This window comes from Elgaria multicarinata, chromosome 1 (genome assembly GCF_023053635.1).
Source record: "Elgaria multicarinata webbii isolate HBS135686 ecotype San Diego chromosome 1, rElgMul1.1.pri, whole genome shotgun sequence".
NCBI classification, from domain to species: Eukaryota; Metazoa; Chordata; class Lepidosauria; order Squamata; family Anguidae; genus Elgaria; species Elgaria multicarinata.
Window position 1 is genome coordinate 212,944,921 of NC_086171.1, and position 6,000 is coordinate 212,950,920.

The 6,000-nt window shown below is 50.0% G+C and overlaps 1 protein-coding gene across 2 annotated transcripts in view; it reads right to left on the minus strand.

Annotated features, from left to right (window-relative positions):
- TNFRSF6B (TNF receptor superfamily member 6b) overlaps positions 1-3,304 on the minus strand; it is a 28,740-nt gene extending 25,436 nt beyond the window's left edge. Inside the window, exon 1 of one of the 2 annotated variants that reach the window (XM_063147425.1) lies at positions 3,283-3,304. The gene's annotated coding sequence lies outside the window, so the exon portion shown is untranslated. Of the gene's footprint in view, positions 1-3,089; positions 3,112-3,282 lie in introns of those variants that run through there. The other variant, XM_063147426.1, reaches the window with a different exon arrangement.
- Positions 3,305-6,000: the final 2,696 nt, after the last annotated feature.

The window sequence follows — 6,000 nt, forward strand, 5'->3', positions numbered from 1 at the left end:
GCTTTGGAACTTACTGCTGCAATACCGCTGGTGGGACATTCATGCTCACGGATGTACCGGGTGGCCTCTGGCAGTGTAAGTGTTGCCTTGCATAAGGGGCCCTGTCTGGATGGGGAAACAGCAAATGCCACTTCCTCTAGCCCCTCCACCAGCTGAATGCAGGCTGTAGGGACGGACCAACTTTATGATTCTCAGGCAGGCTATAATAAAAGTTCAGCAAAGCAAAAATGCATTTTAAGTAGAATAAATTAACACAACAAAGCATTTTGCAATACCTTAAAAGACTTAGAGGTTCATCAGACGAGTGTTTTATCGCATGCTCACTACTGCCCACTTCTGAATGTGCGCGTGTCCTTTAGACGTCACTGTCTGCCTCCCACACGCCTCCCACTCCTTTTTCCATTGCAAAATAGACCCCTTTTAATCCGACTTTAAAACACAACGGAATGTGCCACGATCTCCTGCTGTGTATAGGAAAAGCTGCGCAATAAAAACAGCCCCGGAATGAGTCACATGATATTTGTTTACTTCCTCTTTCTCCTCCAGGCAGAAAGATGAAGTAATGAGGGACAAAAGCGGGGGCGGAGAAGTGACGGTAAGGAAACGGGATTTCCCCCCATGTGATGACGCTCCAACACATTCATTCTGACATACGCATTTGTGGACTGTAACCCACTTTCTGAGATGCATGGAGCATTACGGGGAGTTTGAGGTATTATACAGTACAGATGGTTCTCTTTGTGGTGGCGTGTGGGAGAAATAATTGTAAAGGGTGAAACCAGCAAGAAATTAAATGCCGACTGACAGTGACAATCACATTATTAACAGGAGACACTCACAGCGCAGTTGTTCCTGATAACGCAAATACGCAGGGACTAGGAAATGAACACATGTCACATTTCAAGTGCAAGAGTGTTCATATCATCAGCATCAACTGCACTGTGAATGACCACTGTTAATAATCTGATTGCCACTTTTTGCATTTATAGCTTCATCCCACGTACCTGTTTACCTCGAATTATTCCTACAGTGCTAAGCTGTCGCTGCTGCTGCTGTTGTTGCTACTGGGCGACAGCAATGCTTTGCATACCAGGAAGTGGGTTTAAGGGAGGAAATGTAAAAAAAAAATCATAAAAAATCAACGGATGACCCAATCCGATTCAAATTTGGTATGCTTAAAGCTCTCCTTAATATCTATTACTGTGCCAATTTTGATGTCTTTATCTTTAAAGCTTACGCAGATGTAAGCATTTGTTGAATTTTTCTTCAAATCCTGCTCCTGCGCCCCAGCGGCCGCTCAGATGATACGCTCAAAAACTAGTATCAAAATACAGTGAGTCTTTTGCTTTTATAGCACAATTAACGCCGGATGCATGGGAGTACTTCACAATCAAAGCAGATTATAAACTGGAAAACTTTGTAGTTCTCTGCATGCAATTCACAGTGATTGCACAGTATAACGCTGGTGTGATCAAGCTCTTAATTTCCTTCTGACCTCTGTTTACAACACCTTCCACCACCACCTTCCTGACACAACATACATACTGCATATTGACTAGAAAATCCCCATAACACTCCATAAACCTGATGAGATGGGCTACTATAGCCCACCAAAGCTTATGCCAGAGTAAATGTGTCAGTCTTTAAGAGGCCCCAGAACTCTGTTGTTTTTACTGCAATAGACGATCTTGGCTACCCGCTTCTGGAAACTGTATAAAGAATTAGTAAGACAGTAAAACTAAACAGCCTATAACAGTTTGGGGGTGGATGGGGTGGAAACACATACAAAAGACTAAAGATAGTGAAGACAAAAGGTCTTTGCGGCAGGTACCGGGGTGACGTTCAGGGGTCGTATCCCCTCCACTCCCAGGGAGATGTCTGTTCAAAGACATCCAGCTCAAAAACAACCCCAACTCCCCACTACTTCATTCTGCACCGGGAGATCCATCCTTCCTTTCTTCCTTCCCTGCCCCTGGCTCCTTGCTCTTCCCTATCTCATGTGGTAACAATAAACCATTTAAACTTTAAAGATACCCCAATGGGGTGCAATCCGACACCTGCTTAGCCAGAAAGACGTCCTATAACTCCCAGCATGCCCCAGTCGGCTGCGATTAGGGCATGCTGGGAATTGTAGGAGTCCGTGTCTCCCCCCCCCCCCCCCCGCTACACATACCGGTACATAGGATTGCGCCCCCAAGATTCTTGTTGGCGTTTGCACTTTGGCCAGATTTTTCACACACATGCACACACCTCTGCATCTCGTAGCCGATCGAGCTCTCCTGGCTTACACATGGTCCCACCGTGTAGGGTGACCCTATGAAAAGGAGGACTGGGCTCCTGTATCTTTAACAGTTGCATAGAAAAGGGAATTTCAGCAGGTGTCGTTTGTATATATGGAGAACCTGGAGAAATTCCCTCTTCATCACAACAGTTAAAGTGCAGGAGCTATACTAGAGTGACCAGATTTAAAAGAGGGCAGGACTCCTGCAGCTTTAACTGTGGTGATGAAGAGGAAATTCCACCAGGTTCTCCATATATACAAATGACACCTGCTGAAATTCCCTTTTCAATACAACTATTAAAGATACAGGAGCCCTGTCCTCCTTTTCATATGGTCACCCTATTTAACAGTTGCATAGAAAAGGGAATTTCAGCAGGTGTCAATTGTATATATGGGGAACCTGGAGAAATCCCCTCTTCATCACAACACTTAAAGTGCAGGGGCTATACTAGAGTGACCCGATTTAAAAGAGGGCAGGGCTCCTGCAGCTTTAACTGCGGTGATGAAGAGGGCATGTCACCAGGTGCTGCATGCACAACAATGGCACCTGCTGAAATTCCCTTTTCAATACAACTGTTCCAAGATACAGGAGCCCGGTCCTCCTTTTCTTATGGTCACCCTACATGGTCACCAAGGCCACCAATTTGGATGGCTTTAAAACGGGGTTGGATCCATTCCTGGAGGAGATACAGGAGCCCGGTCCTCCTTTTCTTATGGTCACCCTACATGGTCCCACCAGATGGTCTCTCCTTTTCTCCACCCACAGCCCGCATCAGACCCCCCACCCCACCCCACCCCACCCCCCTACCTGAGCAGGCGCGCCCCGACGCGCCTCCAGAAATTGGCATCTCCACGTCCTCGAACCCAGGCGCCTCTCCCCCATCCTTCCCCGACCTGGCGCTCTCCAGACGGGCCGGACTACAACACCCAGAATCCCCCTCCCAACCAGCCCCAGCCCCAGCCCCAGCCCCAGCCCCAGCCCGCCCATTGCGCGGCTCTACCTCGGCTTCGCCGCTCTTTCTCCGCCGGGCGCCTGGCTTGCTCCGGCAGGGTCCTGTTCCTTATATGCGGTGCTCCACCGCGCCTGGGGGTGGGCGTGAGGGGCGGCGGTCGATGAGCAAGGCGGAAACCATCCCCGGCTTGGAGAACCCCCCCCCCCCCACGCACACACACACGCCAGACGGCCCGTGGCTCTTCCGCCAAGGCAGCCAGCAGAGTTATTTGTTCGTGGTTGCATTTATATCCCGCCTTGTTTCCTCCAAGGCCACCAATCTGGACGGCTTTAAAACGGGGTTGGATCAATTCCTGGAAGAGAAGGCTATCAATGGTTGGGTGCTACTTCCAGTATTCGAGGCAGGAAGCCTGTGTGCCCCAGTGGCTGGGGAACATGGGTGGGAGGGTGCTGTTGCACCATGTCCTGCTTGTTCACCCCTGGCCGATGGCTGGTCGGCCGCTGTGTGGACAGAGTGCTGGACTCGATGGACCCTTGGCCTGATCCAGCAGGGCACTTCTGATGTTCTTACATTCTCCTCTCAAGTTTTGCCTCGCAACAACAACCCTGTGAGGTAGGCTGGGATGAGAGGCTGTGACTGGCCCAAAGTCACCATCTGGGTTTCCGTGGCGGGGTGGGGACTAGGACCCAGATCTCCCAACTCCCAGTCCAGCACTTTAGCTACTACACCACACTGGCTCTCAAAGAGGCTCAAGAGAATCCCTCTAAACCATCACCACCGGGGTTCGAGAGAGGAAGACCCATCCCAAAGGGCCCAGGTCCGATCCCGGCGTCTCCACATAAAGCTGGAAGAAATCCCGCCTGAAAGCCCAGACTACTGCTGGGTGCCAATCAGTGCCAACAAGACTGAGCTAAGGGGACAAATCTGCAGAAGTCAGTTGCCTACATTCTTATGAGGATGGGGCAGTTTAGGCTGTAGCCCGCGAAGATGCCCTAGAGCGGCGTTCCGCCAACCCAGTGCGTTCCAGATGTGTGGCAGCTGGAATACAGCCGGCTGCCAGTGATGAGGAGTTGTAGCCCAACACCTCTGGAAATCACCAGGTTGGGGACGGAAGATAGAGCGCTGCCTTATCCCAAATCAGAACACTGGTCCAGTATTGACAACACTGACTGGCAGCAATGGGTCTCCAGGGTTTCAGGCTGTTTTTCCAGCCTTACCTGGAGTTGCCAGGTCATCAAAACTGCCACCTTGTGCATGCAAAGCGTGTCTGAAACCACTGGCCTATGGCTCCCTCCAAAGGCTGACCAAGAAGTTTGTGGGACTGTTAAACATATATGGGGAATCATTTTAAGGTTTAAGGTCTTCCTCAGCAGGGGCAGAGACCTTAGCTGCACTTGCAGATATGTATAAAGGCATGGATATGTCAAAGAGGGAAATAGTTAATTTATGGAAGGAAAGGAAAGGAACCTCTTGTGAAAGCACTTGAGTCACTGCTGACTCTTAGAGGGACGCCTGCTTTCGCTGACGTTTTCTTGGCAGGCCTTATAGCGGGGTGGTTTGCCGTTGCCTTCCCTAGTCGCAGTTACCTTTCCCCCAGCTAGCTGGGTCCTCATTTTACCAACCTCGGAAGGATGGAAGGTTGAGTCGACCCGAGCCAGCTGCCTGAGAACCAGCTTCCGCTGGGATCGAACTCAGGCCGTGGGGAGAGTTTCGGCTGCAGTAACTGCCGCTTTACCACTTTGCGCCACACGAGGCTTGTAATTTATGGAACTCACTACCAAAAGATATAGTGATGGCCACCAATTTGGATGGCCTTAAAAGGGGATTGGATGAATTCTTGGAGGCAAAGGCTATCCATGGCTACTAGCCTTGATGGTTGTGTGCTACCTCCAGTATCCGAGGCAGTAAGCCTGGGTGCACCAGTTGCTGGGGAACATGGGTGGGAGGGTGCTGTTGCACCATGTCCTGCTTTGTTGGTCCCTGGCTGTCGGCTGGTTGGCTACTGTGTGAACAGAATGCTGGACTAGATGGACCTTTGGTTTGATCCAGCATCAGGGCTCTTCTTACATTCTTATGTTCTTAAATAGTAGGTAGGGGGCAAAAATGGAAATCAAATGCAAACTCAGCCACCTGTGATAATTCATGCCAGGATCTCTTCTCGATCCTCCCAGAGTGCAGGACACGGAATAACGGGCTCAAGTGACAGGAAGCCAGATTCCGGCTGGACATCAGGAAAAACTTCCTGACTGTTAGAGCAGTACGACAATGGAATCAGTTCCCTAGGGAGGTTGTGGGCTCTCCCACACTAGAGGCATTCAAACGGCAGCTGGACAACCATCTGTCAGGGATGCTCTAAGGTGGATTCCTGAGTTGAGCAGTGGTGATGGCCTTTGAGGCCCCTTCCAACTCTACTATTTTATGATTCTATGATGTCTTTTTGATCATCCTAGAGTGCAGGATACAAGATAATGTCCTCAACTTATAGAAAACCAGATTCCGTCTGGACATCAGGAAAAACTCCCTGACTGTTAGAGCAGTACGACCATGGAATCAGTTACCTAGGGAGGTTGTGGGCTCTCCCACACTAGAGGCCTTCAAGAGGCAGCTGAACAACCCTCTGTCAGGGATGCTTTAGGGTGGACTCCTGCATTGAGCAGGGGGTTGGACTCGATGGCCTTGTAGGCCCCTTCCAACTCTGCTATTCTATGATTCTACGTGCTCACCCGTATGCAATTATGGTTGGGGGCCACTCACAGCAAGCAGAAA